The 24731-nt window shown below is 43.6% G+C and overlaps 1 long non-coding RNA gene across 2 annotated transcripts in view; it reads left to right on the forward strand.

Moving 5' to 3' along the window:
• Positions 1-24520, forward strand: part of LOC106732052 (uncharacterized) — a 92782-nt gene extending 68262 nt beyond the window's left edge. For both annotated transcript variants that reach the window (XR_001368290.3, XR_012900889.1), the window contains exons 2-3: positions 20762-20853; positions 23646-24520. This is a non-coding gene — a long non-coding RNA (uncharacterized LOC106732052). The remainder of the gene's footprint in view (positions 1-20761; positions 20854-23645) is intronic.
• The last annotated feature ends 211 nt before the right edge of the window (positions 24521-24731 follow it).

The following is a 24731-nucleotide window of genomic DNA, read 5'->3' on the forward strand; positions in this document are numbered from 1 at the left end:
GAGCTACTACCAGGAGATACAGCAATGGGCACAGTGTGAAATAATGAAAATGGAATCCAATGATTCCCAGCCTACTTACATGTCTTAAAGCCTGTACAAGTGAAATTGTCACAAGGAGATAGATTTGGAGATAGAATGAATGTGACATTTTTGCCCAAACATTTTCCATGGGAGAAAATGCAAATTGCAGTTTTGATGAACTCCCTCAGAATATTACAGGCTCTTTCCTTCCTTTTGTATTTGTTTCTTAGCAGTGCCACCGCTAGTGAATAGCTATACCAATTTACAACAGTCAAGAATTTGGCCCGGTAGGTTTTGTTTTAAGGAGGCAATGTATCTAATTTAGTGATTAGAGCAGGGGACTGAGAGATTATTGTTCCAATGCCATCAAATTTCAAACCAGATCTGAAATACCCCAAGCTGGAAGGTGTTTGCTTGTGGACGTCAGTTTGGAGTCCATCTCTCATTTAATGTAAATTACTTTTTTTGGTCTGTTGCTTTGCTTAAGTCGTTTTGCCTTGCAGGTGCAATTGAGCCTGATGAAATAAATGAACACTTTTTGCTTAATCTGCTAAGCAAGCTAAAATGTGCTCTGCAAAACAAGACCTAGAGCAGAGAGAGACGACCCTTTCTTATCTTTATTGTGGACTAAAGTTGTTCCTTGGAGGGGAAATAACACTTCATCTGCCATGCTTGAACTACCTGTGACTTAATACAATTAATTCCAAACTTCACTGCTCAGAAACATGCACTTCCAAGACCTGGAATGGCATATGGATCCTTGCCAATAGCTCACAGCGGGCCTGCTTTTATAGTCCATACTCACTCCTCAGTCTGGCTACGTCTACACTATAAGGTTTTTGTGCAAAAACAGCCGTTTTTGTGCAAAAACCCGCAGAGCGTCCACAGCTTAAGTGCATTTTTGCGCAAGAAAATCTATAGTCAATCGACAGAACAGAGGGGTTTTTTTCAATGTAGGTATACCTCCTTCTACGAGGCATAACTCCTTTTTGTGATACAGCTCTTGAACAAAAAGGCATGTGTGGATGCTCCACAGGGGTTTCTTATGCAAAAAGAGCCTATCCGAAGAAGCGCAGGTGCTCTGATGGCCATTCTGTGAATGGCCATCAGAGCTTTCTTGCGCAAGAGCATCCATGTAGTGTGGACACTCTCTTGCTCATTGAGGTGTGGACACTCTTTTGTGCAAGAACTCTTCCACAAAAGACTTCTTGCGCAAAAACCCTGTGGTGTAGACGTAGTCTCTGTGTGTTCTGTCTTTCACTTCATAGGACTAGGCCTTAAGTAAAACCTATAGGATTTGGCATTGGGGATCAGGAGTCCTGTGTTCTGTGCTATTGGACTTGTCTTTACTGCTAAAAAGCTGTGGTTTTAGCTCAGGATAAGTAACACATCTGAGCTATCCTGAGGTAAAAACACACTGAAGACAAGGCGCTTCCATTTTATCATCAAGTAAACACACCGAGATAAGACCCCAATGGTAGTATAGGGTGGACCTCAGTAATTGTACCTCTTTTTAGAACTAAACTACCTGGTCTTCATTGTGTTTTTACATTGGAATAGTTTGCGTGAACTAGTGCAGTCTATGTTTCAATTAAAAACCTGTGGCTGGCCTGTGCCACAGACTCAGGTGAAGGAGCTCTGGCTAAAGGGATATTTAATTGCAGTGTAGATGTTGGGGCTTAGCTGAGGCCCATGTTTTAGGACCATGTGAGGTAGAAAGGTCCCCGCCTGAGCCCAGACTAAACAGCCTCTTAGCCTCAGCCTCATGAGCCTGAGTTAGCTGGCATGGGCCAGTGTCTAACTACAGTGTAAACATACCCCTTGGTTACCCCAAGGAAAAACAAGCTTTTTGGCAGAGAAGACAAGTCCATTGTTTCACTATATTGCTGGGGGTGCTGTATTTTACCTATGTATCCTCACCTGCAAAATGGGTGTAACAATACCGTACTTCTGCCTGGATTTGATTACAAATGCTGTTAACTGTTGTCAGGTGCTGAAAGGTGCTATAGAGAGCAAGGAAAGAAAAGAAATGTAGAGAAGTAAATGTATATGTGTATGGGGAGGCTTGAGGCTTGTTACTCTTTCAGACAAACTGGAGGCAGGAAAAGACAAGAGAACAGAGAAAGGAAGGACAGCCCAGTGCTTATATTAGCTTGGGAGATCAGAGTTCAATTCAAAGCCGTGATGTGTGACATAGAGCAAGTCAATCAGCGTCTCTGCTCCTCAGTTCCCCATCTGTAAAATGGGAATAATAGCTGGGCTTACTTCACAGGTGTGTTGGAAGAATGAATAGGTTGATGTCTGAAGTGCTCAGATGCTATAGTGAGAGCAGCCAGATAAGTGCCCTCAATGGAGTAGCAGCATGAGGTCTGTGCTACAGCTGCTACCCAAAAGCAGGGCCATCTTTCTTGTGGTGGGACATCCTCTAAGGATCAGGAACTGGGCTGTCTAGCTCAGGGAGTGGCCACTGTGGATCTAGCATTGTCAATGTGTGGTTGTCACAGGCATCACTTATTATTTGTGATTTTTCACTGCATTAACACCCAGAGGCCTTGGTCTGGGATTGGGACTAGAGGGTGAGGGGCTGTAAACTCCTAACAGAAATATGGTCCCTACCCCAAAGAGCTTGCAGCTGAAGTGTATAAACAAAAGACAAGAAGTGGATACCACAAACAGGGGAGAACAAAGGAATCTTGAGCCTTCTCAGGAATCAAAGTGGAGCAAAGAGTCTGTGGAAACTGCATTGAGGAGGGAGGGAGGGAGTGCCCCTACCTTCCCATCTGTGCACACTGTATAATGTTCAAGGCGATCCATACAGCAGGCAGATCGCCACTAAATCTTCACCTACCACTGTGGGTGTATCGGGGCTTGCTCAGAAGGGGCTTAAAGGGTTAACAAGTGGCCCTATGAGGGTTGCATTTTGTGCTAAGAGGGAAGAGCTGGGTCAGGGTGACTAGAGGCATGCTGCTGCCTGGGAAGTGCAAATTCAGGCACCTAGGGCATGATGCTGACCCTGCACAAGTGCAAATCCATAGCTATTCTGCAGAATTCACTGGAGTAAAACCAGTGTGCGAGGTGAATCAAGCCTATGGCTCCGTATGGGGAGGATGCTGAGCAGGACTTACTGCACTTTCAGAGCCTTTGTCAACACCTCACAGGATTGGGATCTTGCAACTGTACAGCACGCCAGCCTCTGGAGCCAGCAATCATGCCCTCTGGTCTTAGAATGGAGGGTGTCAAGGAAAAGAGGAGGGGGAATTGAAGGATGGTAGAGCACAGAGACAGGACATTGGCTCCGCTCTCAGTCACCTCATCTCCTTGCCACCTACAGCACCACTAGCTGTACTGCGCAGCTCTTGTGCTCATAATATGCTGATATTTTAACTCCTTCCCCTCCATCGGGGCTTTAAGAGCATAAGAACGGCCATACTGGGTCAGACCAAAGGTCCATCCAGCCAGTATCCTGTCTGCTGACAGTGGCCAATGCCAGATTCCTCAGAGGGAGGGATCACAACAGGTAATCCTCACGTGATCCCTCTCCTGTCACCACCACCCCCAGAGAAACAGAGGCTAGGGACACTATTCCGACCCATCCTGATGAAAAGCCATTGATGGACCCAACCTCCATGAATCTATCTAGCTCTTTTCTGAACCCTAAGAACATAAGAATGGCTGTACTAGGTCAGACCAAAGGTCCATCTAGCCCGGTAGCCTGTCTGCCAATAGTGGCCAGCACCAGGTACCCCGGAGGGGGTGGACCGAAGACAATGATCAAGCGATTTGTCTAGTGCCATCCATCTCGGCTACGTCTACACTGGCATGATTTTCCGCAAATGCTTTTAACGGAAAAGTTTTCTGTTAAAAGCATTTGCGGAAAAGAGCGTCTAGATTGGCACGGACGCTTTTACGCAAAAGCACTTTTTGTGGAAAAATGTCCATGCCAATCTAGACGCAGTTTTGTGCAAGAAAGCCCCGATCACCATTTTCGCGATCGGGGCTTTTTTGCGCAAAACAAATCAGAGCTGTCTACACTGGCCCTTTTGCGCAAAAGGACTTTTCCCCAACGGAAGCAGCATAGTATTTCCGCAAGAAGCACTGATTTCTTACATGAGATCATCAGTGTTCTTGTGGAAATTCAAGGGGGAGGAGGAGCCATTGTTGAAGGAGTCTGGAGCCAGCCAGGGCAAGGGTAGGGCTGGCTTTGTGGGAGCTAGTAAGCCCTAGGCCTGTATGCAGGGTTTCCCCCTGAGAACTAGCCTCTAGGGACCTGAAAGCAAGATCCCTCAGCTGGGTTTTATGTCTCCACTGTTGATTCCCAGTTTGTGGAGTTTGCTGGGAAACTTTCCAAGCCAGGCTGAGTTAGCTCGCCAGTTCTCTAGGTGAGACCAGTCACCACGTGGTCAGCTCTGCTCTATCTGCTAGTTTGGGGCTGCTGCCTGCTGTGTGGGTCTGAATGCAGGGGTAGGAGATTAGAGTTTGAATTTTAGTGCAGTTGTGTGGCCTGCACCTTGAGCCCTGCACCCCTTTGTGATGAGGGGAAATTCTGGGACCAAAGCAGCCTGATTCCTGCCTGAGAAGGATCCCTGCCAGAAGACACCAGCCCCTCTGCAGTGACTGAGTCATCTCTGAACCTCAGGCTCATTCATGAAGTGTGTAAATGCACCGTCTTTTAGTTAGTCAGGGAATTTGTTAGGGGATTTCATAACCTGCTGCATATTAAACCTGTGGAGGGATTTACCACCTTCTCCCACTCGTGAGTCCTTTGGGCTGTACTGGACCCCGTCATCCCCACTGCTAAACCACTGCAGAGAAGAAATTTGTGGTCATATGTCATCAAGGGCCCCACAAAGTATGCGTACCAACAGGACACTAATCTTACAGTTAATGGTCACCAGTGACCCTAAAAATCGTGTTTTACCCTGTTATGCTATATTTGTCTCCTGTTTAATATACTTGTGTTTAATAGAGTGTATGTGTTTGTGTTATTTTCTGGGAGCCTCCAACTATCTGGCAAATACGTGGGGATTCCCCTGGGTTAGAATTTTCCTCCCAAGCTGCCCTGGTGACCCTGCCAGGAAGGAGTGAGGGGGGTGGAAGCACTGCCAAATAAATCAATCGGGAAAAATAAAGTTGAGTGGGTGGTGGGATCCAGAAGAACCCAGACCTATCCATCACAACCTGTAAGCAGGTTGGCCTTAAAGAAGGTAACCAGGTGCAGAGGGGGTGCTACACACATTAAACTTCATTTGCCATTTTGTTGCCCAGTCACTTAGTTTTGTGAGATCTTTTTAAAGTTCTTCACAGTCTGATTCTGTCTTGACTATCTTGAACAGTTTAATATCATCCACAAACTTTACTACCTCACTGCTTGCCCCTTTCTCTAGATCATTTATGAATAAGTTGAACAGGATTGGTCCTAGGACTCACCCTTGGGGGACACCACTAGTTACCCCTCTCCATTCTGAAAATTTACCATTTATTCCTACCCTTTGTTTCCTGTCTTTTAACCAGTTCTCAATCCATGAAAGGACCTTCCCTCTTATCCCATGACAATGTAATTTACACAAGAGCCTTTGGTGAGGGACTTTGTCAAAGGCTTTCTGAAAATCCAAGTATACTATATCTACTGGATCCCCCTTGTCCACATGTTTGTTAAACCCTGTTAACATTCTAGCTTTCACTCCATCCTCTGGCAAGGAGTTCCACAGGTTGACTGTGTGCTGAGTGAAGAAACACTTCCTCCTGTTTGTTTTAAACCTGCTGCCTACTAACCTCATTAAAGCCCAGAAACAGGCATCTCTTCTGGTGTCTCTTCCTTCAGGTGTGCAAACTTGGGGGAAGCTGCAACTTAGCCTCCTCATTTCTGAATTGACAAACAAAAAGTCTGTGTACACACACTGGTAATTTAGGCAGCTTTTCTGCTTTTAGTTATTCTGCTACTCACCAAGCAAACAAGGGAAGCTCACCCCATGTCTGCCAAAGCGCACGGTAATTACCTTTCCTCTGTGATTCAGCATTCACCCTGCATCCTGCACCCAGCCAGTTACCACCAAGATTTCCAAGGGGACTTTTTCCATAGGAAAAAAAGAGAGCTTGATTTTAATAAGTACATTTTCCCCCAGCTGTGAAGCATCATTTTTAACTCATTTATTCTTACAGCAAAGTTGGCTCCCTTTGCATTTTCCACTGGTCATGCCAACAGCTTGTGCAAATAGGAAAAAGTAAAGGGATGGAAGGGAAATGTGGATTTGCAGAGCAGTGGAGTAATGTATGAGAGAGAGAGGCAGGGTGATACAGCTATGTCTTGCTCCCATGAGACTGGTAAAAGGCCAAATATCCAAGCTTCTGAGCTGTTTTTGGAGTGAGCTAACTCCGAGCTGGAGGAGAAAGAAGAGAACAGAGTTCTGGTAAGGCCCCAGTTGAGACAGGATATTGGGCTAGCTGGACCTGACATCAGTCTAGTGCAATGGTCCCCAAACAGTGGGGAACTCCCCCCCTATGAGGGCATGGAGGAGCATTTGGGGGGCACAACAGCACCTGGCTCAGCCCCACTCTACCTCTAGTTTCACTCCAGCCCTGCCCCCAGTCACAGCCACAGGTCCAGCTCTGATCTTAGCCGTGACTCTGCTGTCCTCCATTCCCACAGCCCTAACTATGGTTCTACTTCCAGGCACAGCTCCTTCCCCACCTTCTAACCATGGCCCTGGCCTCAACCATGGCCCCACTGCCAGCCCTGGCTCCCAACCATGGATACTAGGTCTGTGTGTGAAGCAGGTAAGGGGAAGCATGAACACTGATATAGTCAGACAAAATCAGTTCTCTGGGATTCCCTGAAATAAGATTTTCAACTCTCGAAGCAGCTTGTCATGTTGACCTTTGCATATATTGTTGCAAATTTTAGAGGGCAATGTCTGTTGTGGGTTGGGCAATGTACATTAGGTCAGACAAGACGGCTACATCTAGATTCAGGCTTCTTTCAGAAAAAGCTTTTCTGGAAGAGATCTTCTGGAAAAACTTCTTGCGAAAGAGAGTGTCTACACAGCAAAAGCGCAACAAAAAAGTGATGTGCTTTTTCGAAAGATAGCGTCCACGTTGATTGGACACTATTTCCCATTTCAGTTGTGATTAGTCTGAATAGAGTGGCCACTAGGGCACCTGTGATTTTTTCATGAAGGCCTCTTGAAAAAACACTCTCCCGAGTCCACATAAAATTTTTTCTGAAAAAGCATTTTTTTTTGGAAGTTGCAAAAGGCTTCTTCTTCATAGAATGAGGTTTACCACCATTGGAAAAACCCCTCTGTTCTTTCGACTTTCTGTCAAAAGAACACAATAGCAGTGTCGACATAAGTATTGTTTTTCTGGAAAAACGACCGTTTTTCTGGAAAAACTCTGCAGTGTAGACATACGTGAAGAGATGAAGAATTATATGATCAATACAAAACACACACCTTACCCACTCACCCAGCTTCCTCAAAACATTCCCAGGAACTCTGCCACAGCAAGGTCAGAGAACCTAAGAAAAATAAGAGTATATAGGAAAAGTTGGTATGGGGAGTCAAAAAAATTAAGGAAACTTTTGTGTGAGTAAGTGAAAGACTGTAGCAAAAATTCGATTCACTCTGACTGTTCCAAATTCTTCTGATTTTTATCCAGTTTCCCAGAAAATCCCTTCCGTAGCCTATGAAGTTTCAAACGGATCAGTTTCCTCTGGGGAAATGGAAGTTTAAAAAAGGATGCAAGTCAGGCTTATAACAAAAAACAAGCATCAAATTTTAACTACAGAGCAGCTACTGCACCTTCATAAAAGTGTTGCTCCTTTGCTAAGTGGTTCTGGAATTTGGTCCAGCCGGGTCAGTGTCCATCTGAGAACAGAACTCAATGCTTTGAAGTGAGGGTGTTTTCTATTGTAATTTGTTTATATACAAAATGCAAATGAGTCCCTGTTTCTTTCAACGTGAATCAATCAGGAACTGGACAATACTCTTGCACAAACCTCACTAAGATAACTCTGTTCTGTCCCTGGGAAACAGCTCTCTTATACTGAGAGTACACTGCAGAGTTTTGCTGGCACGGCTATGTCAGCAAAACCCCATGGCTACATCTAGACTGGCATGATTTTCCAGAAATGCTTTTAACGGAAAAGTTTACTGTTAAAAGCATTTTCGGAAAAGAGCATCTAGATTGGCATGGATGCTTTTCCGCAAAAGCACTTTTTGCGGAAAAGCATCCGTGCCAATCTAGACGCTCTTTTCTGCAAAAAAGCCCCGATCGCCATTTTTGCGATCGGGGCTTTTTTGCAGAAAACAAATCCGAGCTGTCTATACTGGCCCTTTTGCCCAAAAGTTTTGCGCAAAAGGACTTTTGCCCGAACGGGAGCAGCATAGTATTTCCGCAAGAACACTGACAATCTTGCATGAGATCATCGGTGTTCTTGCAGAAATTCAAGCGGCCAGTGTAGACAGCTGGCAAGTTTTTCCGGAAAAGCGGCTGATTTTCCAGAAAAACTGGCCAGTCTAGACACAGCCCATATGTGGATGCAGCCATGCTGACAGAAAAGTGCTTCTGTTGACTTAACTAATGTCATCTGGAGGTGGTGTAGTTATGCCAGCAGAATCCCTCTTTCTTTCTGCTTACCCCACATCTCCACTACAGAGCTATGCCAGGTTAGCTAGAGCAACGCCAGTAAAGCATGTGTAGTGCGGACAATCCCTTAGGCCTCTGTTTTTCTTGGATTATCACTCATAAAACATGCTGGTGCTTGTTCCTCCCTCAGCTTATGTTCTGTCCCTTTGGAAAAACTACTAGTCCAAGCTGCTCACCTTGGACCACATAGTCTGGCTGTTAACCCTTGTTTTCTGCAGATGCTCTGCAACATAAAGGAACCTCAGGAAAGATTCCTGTGCTTTGCTCCCACCCGGTGCCATTGACTGTCTGGGTGAGGAAGTGTTTCATGCTGGGTGGTTATGCATCAGGAATTCTTGTTGCCATAGCAATCCTCTACTAAGCACCTTAGGCCCAATTCTAGGAAGTGCTGAACTCTTTGAGCTTCCATTGAAGTCAGTGGGTATGGTGTTTGATTTCACACCCGTATTACATAGGTGATTTCATTGACGCTTAGGTGTTAGTCTTAATTTAATTATAGTGGTGGTATATTGTAGCTTCGGTTACATTTCAGGGGGTTTTTTTAGGCTCTGCTTCTAAATAATAGGGCGGTGTAGAGAACCGTGCAATTAGGCCCTACCTGCTGTCTGTCTGAAGATAATGAAGAGAAAGGTGGGTTGAGCTGAGCTTCTGTTTTAGGGAGCATCCTGCTTTGTCTTTCTCTGTTCTGGGGTTCTTATGTGTTATCCTTCTGAAATAGAGTTACATTGGAACCTTCCAGAAAGAGTATTTATGGTTTTATCTAACTTCTCCATAAGTATGACAGGAACACAACAGAGGTAAATGCCATCAGAATCAAGCCTGGTAGAAACTGAGTCAGCTCAGTACTATTATGATTAAAAATAATGTAGTGCCAGACTTTCAGGATCAGGCCATAAGTCATTCAACGAAACAAAACTGGTGGAAAGGCAGGTTTGTCTGAAGTATGGTTTATTTCAGTTAGGGCTCGTCTACACTGGCCCCTTTTCCGGAAGGGGCATGTTAATTTCAGCTATCGTAGTAGGGAAATCCGCGGGGGATTTAAATATCCCCCGCGGCATTGAAATAAAAATGTCCGCCGCTTTTTTCCGGCTTTTAGAAAAGCCGGAAAAGAGCGTCTACACTGGCCCCGATCCTCCGGAAAAAGCGCCCTTTTCCGGAGGCTCTTATTCAAAGTAGGAATAAGAGCCTCCGGAAAAGGGCGCTTTTTCCAGAGGATCGGGGCCAGTGTAGACGCTCTTTTCCGGCTTTTCTAAAAGCCGGAAAAAAGCGGCGGACATTTTTATTTAAATGCCGCGGGGGATATTTAAATCCCCCGCGGATTTCCCTACTACGATAGCTGAAATTAACATGCCCCTTCCGGAAAGGGGGCCAGTGTAGACGAGCCCTTAGTGTATGATGATCTTGTCTTTACCACTTTCTATATACTGTTGTATTGGAGACATTGTACCGATACCAGCTTGGAACACTATGATCTGTCTTTGTGTAGGTGCGAGAAAATGTTACTCCATGCCAACTCCTTATTCTCTCACTAAAATCTCTTTGGCCTTGCCCACGTGATCCTGTGTACATTGCCTATAATGCCTGCTGCTAGTAAGAGAAATCACAAGCTGAAAAGATGCAACAAAATAAGGCTCATGGCCAAAACTCTTTTTATGCACAGAATAGGGATAGTGTTGTGCCAGGTAGTGAAAAATAAGCCTCAGTCAATTCAGGTGCTAACTTTCAGCCTGCTGCAACCTATTACAGAACGATGATCTTTTAGAAATGAGCTGTTAATGCCAACAGAGTTTAAAACAAAACAAAACACCTTCCTCCAACCTCATTTTCATTGTGTTTTCCATTTAATTTGTTTTCATAGGAATGATTTGCTCCATTCATTCTGCATCAGCAACACTTGCAAGAAATATGGGAGGAAATAAATATTCTACAGAGGCATTAAACGCCAGAGCACTGTAATTAGAAATTGTTAACTTGGAAGCACCTTGAGGTCTTTTTGAATGCATAATGCTTGGAATTTTTTTTAATGTTTTGAGCTCAGTCACAATTTGCCTTCCGGACTGAAAGAGCACATGCATCAGCCTTTATGGCTTTTAAATACTTTTCAGCTTGATTTCAGTGTTGAGTTAGTATTGCAAGTTATACATGCCAGATATAAAGTTGCCCCACATATGGGCTTCCAGTTGCTGCTTCCATTTTCCTGCCCTGCTCCCTCTGGAAGTTGTATCTGCTTATGCTGCTTTTTGACTTGTGCCTTTTATATAATGTAATACACAGCTTTTTACCCATAGATCGCTAAGCATTTTACAGAGGGGATATATGTATCTTATATGGATTGTGGGATTGTCTTTGACCTGGGGGACATTGGGCCTGGAGAGGAGTAGATGTCTATACAGAAACTTCCACCTACACCCACTGCTTAGTACTTGTGCATGTTAAAATGACCCCAAAATAGCAGAAGCTAATGATGTCTTAGTACAATGCACAATATTCTTACTGCTGTCATTGGTGGTATTATGGGACATTGTCACTATTCAGAGGAGAGGGGTTTTGGACTTGCAGTATGCCCAGCATTTGTAGTTTCACCTGCTATGATTAAAGATGACCGCAAGGCACAAAATTCAGACCTGAATCTGAATTTACCCAAAGTGTAAGGATGAGCATCTCCAGATTTTGTATCATCCCATTACACCCACAGAAAGCCAACCCTGATGGCCGGATCTGTCTAGAGTCTAACCAGTGATACTGTTCTTTTTACCTTTGTCTTGGAGCTCAGAGCTGTGCAATTCCAAGATCTGGGTCTGGGTTCCTCTTTAGCTGCAATAATTTCTGAACTTCCTAACCTTTCCCAATGGTAGAAAGATTTACAGACTAAGATAATGGACCCCAACTGGACTACAATTCCAAAGCAGGAAGTCCTACCTGGAGGTGGACAAACTGGTTTGAATTAAAGCAGCAGGCCCTGAATTTGATCCTAACCCATTCAGATACCAGGATGGTGGCCATGGCATAGAATGGAATGGAATATAAACCATTTTGACGTTCAAAACCAATTTATTATAAATCTCCCTTTGTTTTCACTTTACTGGGCACCTTCTGCACCATTGACCACAAGCTGAAGTGCTGAAATAGTAAGAGAGAGCCTGCCTTGTATTTTTAGCCTGACCACCAGCAGTCCTCTAGGAAGTCATGTGGGGTCCCAAGAGGACTGGGCAGCTTGCCCAACCATCCAGGGCCCAGTCCTCAGCAGGTGTAAATCAGTGTCATTTCATTGATCTCTGTTCCCTCCTTTCACACTGCACTGGCTGCTTTCACACAGGGCTGGCCATAATATTTTCAACCGTTTCATTAAAAAATGGAGTTTTGTCCAAAAATATACACACAATTATTTTCACAAAAACTTGAACACTAAAAAATTATGGCTGAAATCTGAAATGGGGAGTTGTAGCTTTCATTGAAAAAACAACTTTTTTATTTTATTTTTTTTGTAGAATTGTTTTACAAAAACATTTTTCAGGGTTTGTTCCTGCCCCCCCTCCCTCCCCCGGGAAAGCAATTGTCCTTTCCTTGCCAGCTGTGTTCAGAACATACAGATTGTTACATGATTCCGTTTGCTTTAGATGCACAATCATGCCAGATCCCCATCAATGAGTTACAGTATCTGGGCAGGAGATGTGTATGTGCTTCAGTATTGTTCTCCTGCAAATGTACAGTAGGTCTTAACATCCCTAGTTTGGTTGGGGCATCCTGCATCTTGGCAAACATACAGTTACGGTTTCCTGGAGGCATCTCAGCCATAGTTGTTTCTCCATCCTCCACGATATGCAGTGCTCATTCTGACAACCTTTATTCCTGGCAGATGGCTAGCCAATCCTTCCATGGTGCTGCTTCCAGTAATACCAGGGGCCCAGTGGACCTTCACCTTGCACAGATGTGAGAGAATGAGACCCCTTTATGCTCTCTCTTTGTGCAATGGCCAAGGATGACTGCAGTTCCCATGTGATAGAAATGTAGCCGTGTTAGTCTGGTGTAGCTGAAACAAAATACAGGACTATGTAGCACTTTAAAGACTAAAGATGGTTTATTAGATGATGAGCTTTCGTGGGCCAGACCCACTTTTTGATCTGAGGAAGTGGGTCTGGCCCACGAAAGCTCATCATCTAATAAACCATCTTGTTAGTCTTTAAAGTGCTACATAGTCCTGTATTTTGTTGCAGTTCCCATGTGAGAGGGACATAGGGACACCTCCCTGTGTGCATTCCTATACCTTGGCCTATGGAGGAGATGTAGCCCCATAGAGAGTTGACCAAGAGCAGCAAATGGTGCAGATAGCACTTTCCTAAAACATAGTGGAGCCCATAAATTCTCTTTGTGCATCCTGGAGCCTGGGGGAAGAATTATGTTTCATTAAGGTACAATTCCATCTAGAGCATTCCCAGGGTTGTAGGGCTGCACACTGCTTCTCTCTCTCTGCCTTGCTTGACTGGCACGATCTAGCCTTTTGTGAGAGATTTGCTAAACTATGATAATGCGCCTACCTCCACTGCCGCCACCAAATGAAGATAGATGGATGTGTCTTTCTGAAGCTGAACTTTGGCACAGTCCTGGAGGCAACTGTCTGATTGCTTAGTTCTGCGACCACTGGGAATGACAAATGAAAGCTGTCTCATAGACACAGTCGTGTCAGCCGTTCATGGTGTGTACATTGGAATCACAGCCATTTAGAGAGCAGAGATGGAAAAGTCTAGCAGGTTTAGTACCTCTGCCTAAGGAGCAGTGCTGGATTGTGCCATGCAGCACATCCAGAGAGGAAGGATTTTAGGCATTCCTGAGTTGTTGATTTCTGCCAGTTTTGAAGCCTGTTGCTTCCTGAAACAGTCTTGGGAGCTACGTTGCCAGTGAAAATAGGTTATTAAGCAAGGCACATGCTATCCAGGAACAAACCCAAATGAAAATGTCATTATTGCAGTGTAACCAAACACACATTTAAAGGGAACATTTAAAGGGAAAGATCCTTGATGACCTACTGAGGTCTCTTCCAGTTCTATGATTCTATGATCCTCAGTTGGTGTAAATTGGCATAGCTCCACTGCTGAAAACAAGGAAGAACGGCTTTTGCACAAGAGGGGTTTTTGCGCACAAAGGAGCCAGATAGACGGCTCCTTTTTGTGCAAAAGCCTCTTGTGCAAAAATGGAGCCTCATTAATTATGCAAATGAGGTGTGGCGATATTCCACGCTTCGCCTCATTTGCATCTTTTTTTGAGCAAGAGGGGGCAGTGTAGACCTAGTCCTAGTGTAGACCATAAGAATGACCATACTGGGTCAGACCAAATGTCCATCTAGCCCAGTAGCCTGTCTGCCGACAGTGGCCAGCACCAGGTGCCCCAGAGGGAGTGGCCGAAGACAATGATCAAGCGATTTGTCTCGTGCCATCGATCTCCAGCCTCTGACAAACAGAGGCCAGGGACACCATTCCTACACCCTGGCTAATAGCCTTTTATGGACCTAACCTCCATGAATTTATCTAGCTTCTCTTTAAACTCTGTTATAGTTCTAGCCTCCTCTGGCAAGGAGTTCCACAGGTTGACTACACACTGTGTGAAGAAGAACTTTTGCTTATTAGTTTTAAACCTGCTACCCATTAATTTAATTTGGTGTCCTCTAGTTTTTCTATTATGGGAACTAATAATTCTTTATCTGCCCTCTCCACGTCACTCATGATTTTATACCTCTATCATATCCCCCCTCAGTCTCCTCTTTTCCAAACTGAAAAGTCCCTGTTGCTTTAGCCTCTCCACATATGGGACCTGTTCCGAACCCCTAATCATTTTAGTTGCCCTTTTCTGAACCCTTTCCAAGGCCAAAATATCTTTTTTGAGGTGAGGAGACCACATCTGTACATAGTATTCAAGATGTGGGCATACCATAGTTTTATACAGGGGCAGTAAGATATTCTGTGTCTTGTTTTCTATCCCTTTCATAATAATTCCTAACATTCTATTTGCCTTTTTGACCGCCGCTGCACACTGTGTGGACGTTTTCAGAGAACTATTCACGATAACTCCAAGATCTCTTTGACTTGGGTTCCCCTTCTTCTTGAGGGGAACCATGCTTGGAGGGTGTTTTAAGGCAGAGAGATGAATACTGTTGTATGCTTTGGGAGGTAGGCCGGTCCTTGCCCACAGACAACCCGCCAACCTGAAGCATATTCTCACCAGCAACTACACACCGCACCATAATAACTCGAACTCAGGAACCAATCCTTGCAACAAACCTCGGTGCCAACTCTGCCCACATATATACACCAGCAACACCATCACAGGACCTAACCAGATCAGCCATACTGTCACTGGTACATTCTCCTGCACATCCACCAACGTAATATATGCCATCATGTGCCAACAATGCCCCACTGCTATATACATCGGCCAAACAGGACAGTCCCTACGTAAAAGAATCAATGGACACAAATCTGATATTAGGAATGGCAACATACAAAAACCTGTAGGGGAACACTTCAATCTTCCTGGACACACAATTGCAGATCTAAAAGTAGCCATCCTGCAGCAAAAAAACTTCAGGACCAGACTTCAAAGAGAAACTGCTGAGCTACAGTTCATCTTTAAGTTTGACACAATCAACTCTGGATTAAACAAAGACTGTGAATGGCTTGCTAACTACAAAAGCAGCTTCTGTTCCCTTGGAATTCACACCTCCAGATCAGCTGCTAGAAGTGGGCCTCATCCTCCTTGATTGGATCACCTCATCATCTCCAGCCTGATCCTGGCCTGCATATTTATTCCTGCCTCTGGAAATTTCCACTACATGCATCTGACGAAGTGGGTCTTTGCCCACGAAAGCTTATGCTCCTACTCTTCAGTTAGTCTATAAGGTGCCACAGGACTCCTCGTCGCTTTTACTGTTGTATGCAAACATCCAGGGTTTCCAGCTCATAGGAGATGATTTGACCACAAATCAGCGAGAAACAGCAAGAAACAACTTAAATGATGAATCAACTGATGAATCAGCTCTGTAGCAAGTGAAGAAGCTGTAAAATAGCTATTAGTGTAAAACTATGTTTAATTAGGGTACAAAATCATATTGCATTGCCTTTGATTAACGCTTGTTAAAATGTCATGTATGCCTGCCCAGATCTGAAAATTGCTTATCTTGTAGGCATAAAGACTCAGTGCCTAGGTAATGTAGTAAACAAGTGGGCTGTGAAAAAAAATAGATCAAAAGAGAAGATAGGATACTGGACTGGGCTGTATCAATCAGCAAGAACTAGGTAGCTCAGCCTAACAAGGAGGATCTGTCAAAATCTCATATTGGAGTAAGTCAGCATGAAGCTGTTGTATAAAAATGCACAACAGCAAGAATAGTTCTTGTTTTCAACATGCTTAAAAAAAACCCAAATCAGAACTGTTTCCAAAGTAAACAAAGAGGAAAATATTGCACTCTCTCTGCCCCCTGGCTGCTGTGTACTCCTCTGGTAGAGCCAAGCAACCAGACAAGACAGTGTAACCAGCTCGCTAGGGATTCTGCTAATGGGGTATGTCTAGACTACATGGCTCCATCGACGTTTCACGAGGCATAAGGGAGCAGTCGACAAAGGCTTCCCTTGTCGACCAATCTGTGTCTAGGGTGCCGCGCTGTGCCGGTTCAACTGATTGCCGGCACAGCGCGGTGGCTATTTTTATTTTAATGAAACGGGAATTATTTAAATCCCTGCTTCATTGACTATGTCGGGTAAACTAGTTTACATGGCTCCGTCGACAGAGCCATGTAGTCTAGACATACCCATGGACAGGAAACCTCAGGCAGTATATAGGCAGGCCTACATCAACTACTTTCTAACCCAGAGCTACTCAAAATGTGGCCTGTGGGCCACATGCGGCCCGTGGCCTGTTTGTTTGCAGCCCTCGGTGAGGTTTGGTTGCAGTCAGGGTTGAACACATGGCCCACAGGTGGGATCCTTTGAACATGGCCTCCACTGGAAACACACTCCATATTGGTCAATATAATGGTCTTCTGTTGATATGTGTTTTAGTAGTTAAATTCCTGGACTGTCATTGCTCATTAGAAGTGCTGTCAAATGTGTGGAAATGGAGTAAATATTGCATTTTATTAATATCAGCAGAACTGACTTGGAGGGGCCTGTGTGTTGTGTAGTCTTGCCTTAATCTTCGTATTCATATCCGTCAGTCTGAAAGAAATTATTTGCATATATATTTGCTGTACGTGCAACCACAAAAGTTGCAACCATCGGCATGTGCTGTGACTATGGAAGCCCTGGGGCTTCCAAAGTTGAGTAGCCCTGTTCTAATCCCTAATACAGGGAGTATGTCAGGGATATGACCAGAGAAAGGGAATGTCAAAGTACAGCTGTACTTCAGTGATCTCTGATGCCAGACCAGCGCTTTGGAGGCCACTGCAGCTTGGTGCAATGAAAAGCAGCTCTGAGGATGTTCTAAGATGCACCTGACTCAAGGATAGACATAAAGCAGCATATAAGTACCAGCTGTCTGCCTGCTATCTCTATAACATAACAGAAGACACCAATGAACGATTTCAAAACACTACATCAGAGGGGGATTTACTTTAAGAGGCTCGTGAAAGCAGCCATTAGGATCGATGTCAAAGCTGAAGTCAGCTCAAATGAGCCCAGGAAAGTCACAGCAATCCATCATTCCAAACAGGTTTTGCAAATGGTGGGACAATGCAAGTGTTTGGTTGTCCTTTGATAAATCCCATCAGTCAAGACACGACAGGGATGCAGTATAAAATAATAGAAACTTCCAAAATACAAAACGAATGCTTGCTTTTATGCATCCTCACTTATGTCAACATTTCTCATCTCGTAATCACTGTTAAATGTATATGATAGTAAAGGGGATTTTTTTTCCAGCTCTCTCCTCTGAAGAACGTAGTCATTAAAACTCAACGGTTTAGCTGTAACTCTACTGTAAGATTTTTATCACTGTACTTCTGTAAATTGGAATCCTGACAGGACTCTGTAACTTTAACAAGCATCAGAACTTCCCTTAAAATGTTGTCCTTCACAGAGATATCAGAGCAGGGGTTCTTTTATTCTCTTTGTAGACATTGTTGAGTTGCTTAATATTGTTACTGATTTTCACATGGGATTTTTTTTTTCACTGGCTGTAGTCTAGACGCTTTTTGTCAACAGAAGCTTTGTCGACAGTACGTCGACAAAAGCCTGTAGTCTAAACGTACTCTCAGTCTGAGATTTCTGTTTAGATTAGAAACTCTTTTATAGGAACTGGTTCTCCTGTGCTTGCAGAGTACCTAACAGTGTGACATGCCAGACTGGGATGGGATCTCCTAGCACTACCGTAACACACTCAACTATATAGCCCCCGTCCAAATAACTTATTCCGTTGTAAACGTGACATAAATTGTGGCAGAAGGTACTGGCGGGATTTAGAGTATGCTAATACTGGCAGCAGCAAGACAGAGAAAACACTAGGGGTCATCTCGAAGGAACTCATGATGAACAAAATCATATCCAAATATGCTCTTTTCCCCAGACTGCATAGCGGTATCAAGTCTATGATGACAGCTTAATGGGATAGCACATATTAAATTCTGGCTCCATTTAAATAAATGGGAGGTTTGCCATTGACTTGAGTGGGGGCAGGATTGCACTGCATGTGCTGTGCAAAATAATTAAAACCAGAAATAAAATAGGGAACTTTATTAGAAATGCACACACCAGTCTACACATCAAGCTTCTACTGGCAATAGTGATGGGAAAGTTTGTAAGCCCAGCAGCACAGCTAATCCTATTCGGTTGGTCCAACACAGCAGACCGTCAAAAATATGGGATAAGAAATTATATCAGCTCTTAAGCTGTGTTTGTATCTCTTACAAAGAGAGCTTCCTACCAACCATAAGCATCTGAGTTTAAGAATGTTGTCATGGTGCCAAATACAAAGTATCAGAAAGATATTTAAGAATGTTTTGGGATCCATAAGGGAAGAGGTGATACAGAAATTGGGGACCCCAGATAATTTCCATCCAAGAATACTAAAGAACTGGCACATGCAATTTCAAACCCACTATCAAGGATGTTTAATGACTCCCTAAACTCAGAGGTTGTTCCTTATGACTGAAAAATTGGTAATATAGTACATATTTTTAAGAAAAGGGAAATAGTGATCCTGGAAATTATAGGCCTAATATTTTGCTCCCAATTGTATGCAAAGTCCTGGAACAATTTTGAAAGACAAAGTAGTCAAAGACAATAGTAATGAGAAATAAAATACAACATGGCTATACAAAAGGTAGATCATGCACCCCTCCCCCAGGCCAGAATCCTCTCTTGCCCCCATACTGTTCCCTGACTCTAACCCAGTCATGGGTATATTCTCAAGCTGTTGCTTGAGGCTTATAGCTTCCCCACTTCCATGAAAGCCTATTGCAACTGTGAAGCTAAAATGCTTCAGAAATTCATAGGGGTGGGATTGATTTGTTTTCAGTTCTTATCAGTCCTGTTCAGTTCTTTGCTCTTTTTTTCCCCCTTCCTTTTTATTCCTTGTGATTTGATTTCAGGGACTGTGGTTAATCTGTTCCTATGTCTAGGCACTGGAAATACAGCTTGAACCCACTGCCAATGGAAGCTAGTTGGCTGGACCTGTTCCAGGGAATTCCAATTAACATTTTTAAGATAAAGAAAATGAAGTGAACCCAGAACAATATATAACTTACTTTTTACTCTAAAGAGAAAGAAAGAAAGAAAGAAAGAAAGAAAGAAAGAAAGAAAGAAAGAAAGAAAGAAAGAAAGAAAGAAAGAAAGAAAGAAAGAAAGAAAGAAAGAAAGAAAGAAAGAAAGAAAGAAAGAAAGAAAGAAAGAAAGAAAGAAAGAAAGAAAGAAAGAAAGAAAGAAAGACCATTTTGAACCGGACAGTCCAGTACTTGAGCTTTCTGTTCGGGAAACAAATTGAGAAAATATAAATGGCCTGTATTTTCTAAATAAGATGTCATGTAGATTGTGATGTAATATCAAGTGCGTTCGGTATTTTTGTTGAAACCATCTGGCAATCCTAGGTGTAAGTTAAGTCTCTAGTTACTTCCAAAGCACTGAAAGGTCCTCAGTCCCTTTGTTAGAATGCTCCCATCAATATACGTTTATGGTTCAAAGGCTGGAGCAGGAAAGAGTCAAAATGGAGACATTTCCAGGGCCTTTTGTAGCTTCTGCCATTTGGAGGGAATCCCATTGTTCTGACTTTGGAAAAGTACAGTAGCACGAGGATGGCTGGAGTCTCATGGTCAAGTCACATGTCCATTCATTTTGCCTAGTAATTGTAGGAACCATTACCTATACTTCAGACGGAATGTTTGCAGGACAGTTCATTCAGTGTAGGTGGGTGTCTCCCACGGTCCATTGTCAATTAAATATTTCTTGATGGGCCATTCAGTTTGTGCTGTCTAAGTACCTCCTGGGGCCATAGCAAAAGTGCCAATCATTTGAAACAGGGGCACATAGCTAATGTTAATTACTTCAAATACAAAAATTATACATACATACAACTAGCAAAATCATATTCGGCAAATCTTAATCTTTCCACAGACACCTTACTTAACAAACTTTATATAGGTTTGCAAATATGTAGTAGTGGTTGCAACAATGATCTATATGGTCATTTTTAATCAGATAATGTCGCACAGCTAGGGGAATTTATCATTTCTTGTCAGCAGAGTGTAATGTGTCCATTTTTTGCCCTGGTGTGGTTCACATCATCCATTTGGTGCCAACTTTATACTGGTGAGTGAGAAGTGAACGGAAATATGTTAAAGTCTACCACAATGTGACTGGTAAACTTTCTTCTTGCACAAGAGCATTGCTAGTCCATATACAATGTGAATATGACAATACCTGGGGCCTTCGTTGACACCTTTTGTAAATCCACAAAATGTGATGTGTATCTATATATATATTTGAGAGAGTTTGTGTGTCTGTCTATCCATCTATGAGTCTGTTTGTTCAAAAACTCCTCCTGCACCCCCCACATCCCCAGCTCCCTGACCTGAAGGACCATTGCTGAGTAAATCTTCTACTACTTTATTTTTTTCTAGGCTGTGTGGAGAGAGTGATGGACTGAAGATACAGCATGATCACTCAAGAGCTGTATTATGTATTTCAAACACTGAGATGGAGTTATGTCCTTGTAAGTTGCTACAGCTCATCTATCATCCTCTACTTCTTGAATCCTTCACTGGTCTATCTGCTCAACTTTAGACTAATAGCAAGCAGCACAGAGCCAAAATGTTTGCTGAGAGGCAGCTGCTGCAACAGTTTGGAAGGCAGGGAACAAAGCGCTAGCTACCCTAGGAATTAGTGTTATAGAAATATCTTTGTTGCATTATAAGGGTATGTCTAGACTATATGCCTCTGCCAACAGAGGCATGTAGAACAGGCTACCCGACATAGTCAATGAAGTGGGGATTTAAATATCCCCGGCTTCATTAAAATAAAAATGGCCACCGCGCTGTGCTGGCTCAGCTGATGGTCAGCACAGCGTGCGAGTCAAGATGCGGATCGGTCGACAGGGGAAGCCTTTGCTGACCGATCTCTTATGCCTCATGAAATGAGGTTTACAGAAGCAGTCAAAAAAGGCTTCCCTTGTCGACTGATCCGCATATTGACTCGCACGCTGTGCTGACCATCAGCTGAGCCAGCACAGCGCGGTGGCCATTTTTATTTTAATGAAGCCGGGGATATTTAAATCCCCGCTCCATTGACTATGTCGGGTAGCCTATTTTACATGCCTCTGTCAGCAGAGGAATGTAGTCTAGACATACCCTAAGACTCCTGCCATTTTAACAAGAGACTATGTCAAGTTAAATTTGGAAGGCACAAAAATTGGGAAGAATAAATTAAATTGAAAAGAAAAAAAATGAGAGACAGAGCTACCTCAGAATAGGTAAAGTATTAGGTCTGTGTCTTTGTTCTTGGGCTGTGGAAACCTTGACAGAAATATCCACAGCCAGTATTGATATTATTTTTATAAGGAACAAGCCTGGGAATTAAGAAGATAATTGGAAGAAACATAATGATCAATACACATTTTAAGAAAGGTTTTAATCATTCCAGTCATTTCTGGGTCAAATAATGGCTGCTGCTGACACATTCCCTCCATGCAAACTGCAGGCGTATCAATCTCCCTGGCTGGGGGATACGTCTCATATTGGCTACGTGGAGTACATCTTACAATGCCTCCCAGCAGTAACTCACGCACAGAGGCAATAATAACTTGCTACTGCCACCAGCCTACCGAGGTCCTTTTTGTAGCTTGAGTAGGTAAGGCTGGTCTTTTTGGCACTGACAGTCTCAGGTTCAACCCATGCTGATGACAGATGTCATTTGTAATACAGCCTGCTGAAGAAACACATAGCCAAGGTGCAGCTTCTCTTCAGAGCATGTTCTATGCCAATAACCTGTGATTCAACAACATGGGAGCACTCCGATGCCACCAGATGAGTCAGTGACTATTGGCAGTTGTGGGACAGCCAATAGGAGCATCGCCATTAAGCCAAGGCAGTCACTTAGGCCTGGTCTTCTCTAAGGGGAAAGTCAACTTAAGCCTTCTCAGTTCAAATTAGCATGTCCTCTCTAGAGCCACTAATTCAAACCCTGGAAGATCGACTGTGCCAGCGTTGATTTTCTCCGTAGTGAAGACAAGCCCTTAAGGAAGCACAGAAGCACTGATCTCTATATTAGCAATGAGACAGGCGCCTGGTGAATTTTTCTCTAGATCTAGGTCCAACTCAAGTTTTTGGAGACCTGCCTATTCTGCAGTGCACTGGCCTCCAGCATCAGGAGGAAGATTCGGCAGAGTTGCCTGCTGTACAAAGCTGTGCAGATTTTCAGGTGCATTCTCCCCTTCTGTTGTTATTTATGAGTGAGAGAAAGTGACAGGTCTATGCATTTTCCTACTCACTCTGTTCCGTACCAACCTGGAGGTTGGTGTATTTGTAATTTCAGGACTGATTTCTGCCCTTGTATCTTCCACAAAACTCAATTGGAGTCGTAGCCACAAAGGGTACGTCTAGACTACAGACTTTTGTCGACAGAAGTTTTGTCGACAGATATTGTTGACAAAGCTTCTGTCAACAAAGAGCAAGCCGCTTTGTCGACATGACAGTGTAGATGCAAAGGACAGTGTAGATGCAATAATGCCTTCTGTCGACAGAATTCTGTCAACAAAAGGCGTTATTCCTCGTAGAATAAGGTTTACGGCCGTCGACAAAACTGCTGAGTTCTGTCAACGTTATGTTGACAGAACTCAGTGGGAGTGTAGACGCAAGTATAGTTTTGTCAACAAAAGTCCACTTTTGTCGACAAAACCCTGTAGTCTAGACACACCCAAAGAAGCAGTATGTTGGCTCCCAATCTAGTTATTTAAAGTAATTGTTTGTTGTTAAGGCTAACTCATATTGTACTTCTGAGTTGCTTCTATTGGTCATCAGAGGCCGGGTAGCAGCTCAGCAGAGGATCTGGCTGAAAGTGAAGGATGCATGGTCCAGTGGCTGGGATGCTGGCCAGAGCCTGACATGTATGACTCTACCTTCCCATAGACTGTCCATAAAAGTCACTTTTATAGCCTCTCTGTGCCTTATTACTCATCAATAAAACAGGGGTACTGGCATTTCCCTACATCACAGAGATTCAGTGAGGATAGATGCAGCAACCATATGGCACAGTGATGGAGGCAATATACACATCTAAAATACATTGAATGAACTAAGTGATACCCTGAACAGAACTGTCTCTGTTTCTGCAAGTTGGTCTGGGATCAGCCCACAAGGACTGTTCTTTAGCGCCCAAGTGCCTGCTGTATATGGCAATATGGCTATGGGAGTGACCACAAATAATCTGTGATCTTTACAGAGAAATGAGCAGCCAATTTTTTAACTGCAACAGTTGACATATCAATTTACACTGGCTTTGTTGTTCCAGGCTACTTCTCCAAGCAAAATAGCTAAAGGCTTCCTTAGGGGATGTAAATGCAACTGAATAATTTGAATTTGTGGAATGGATGAAATCCGTCCTTCTGCAGAGATCCAGCGCAACAACACAAGCCTTCACTTCTACCTCTGGGGCTTGCATGGAACTTAAATGATGCATAAATCCTGCAGGGGCCCTCTGAACAAGGATGAGTTTCTGCCCATCACGCAGATCCAGAATCCTTTGCAGCAGAGCTGCGCCAGTCATTGCAAATAGGGGGCTAGGTAGCTGGTAACGGACAAGCCCCCTCCCCGCAGTCTGATGGGAGTCCCAGGCTAGATTGCACAATTGCTCTGGCCAGGTCTATGCTGCGGGCTCGGGGTTTGAGACCCCTGCTCTAGATGATGCCAGTCTCCAATCTGCCGCTTGTTCAGAATCTCTCTGCCATTTAATAATGGTACATTGCCCTGGGGATTTTGTTTTTCAGAACTCTTCCTTTGGAAATAAAGCTTTATATCCCAGCCTCTCTTACAGACAAAAGGTTCATTTGTCTAGTGAGCGTACTGCACCGCACATAACGTTGGGACTTTGCAAAACAGTACTGAGTTCACCCAACTCATATACCCAAAGCTTCAGGAGGTAGCCAAGTTAGTCTGTACAGGAAAACACAACAAATGGTCTGGTAGCACTTTATAGACTAACAAAACATGTAGATGGTATCATGAGCTTTTGTGGTCACAGCCCACTTCTTCAGATGACCAGAGTTTTGATTATAGGATGTGCAGACCCAAAATAAATAGGAGAGAAGGGGGGGGAGGAAAAAAAGAAGGGGGTTCAGAGACAGAGAGCAGAGGATATGGAAAATCAAAGGGAAAAACAGGAAGGTAGAGCTGAGAGTCAGTAAGTATCTGAATAGTGATAGAAATGTAGCCGTGTTAGTCTGGTGTAGCTGAAACAAAATACAGGACTATGTAGCACTTTAAGGACTTTAAAGTCTTTAAAGTGCTACATAATCCTGTATTTTGTTTATGTATCTGAAGATTGGGTAGTTAGAACAAAGCAGATAAGAATCAATGTCAATAGATAGTATCCTTCCTA

This window comes from Pelodiscus sinensis, chromosome 2 (assembly GCF_049634645.1).
Source record: "Pelodiscus sinensis isolate JC-2024 chromosome 2, ASM4963464v1, whole genome shotgun sequence".
Classification (NCBI taxonomy): domain Eukaryota; kingdom Metazoa; phylum Chordata; order Testudines; family Trionychidae; genus Pelodiscus; species Pelodiscus sinensis.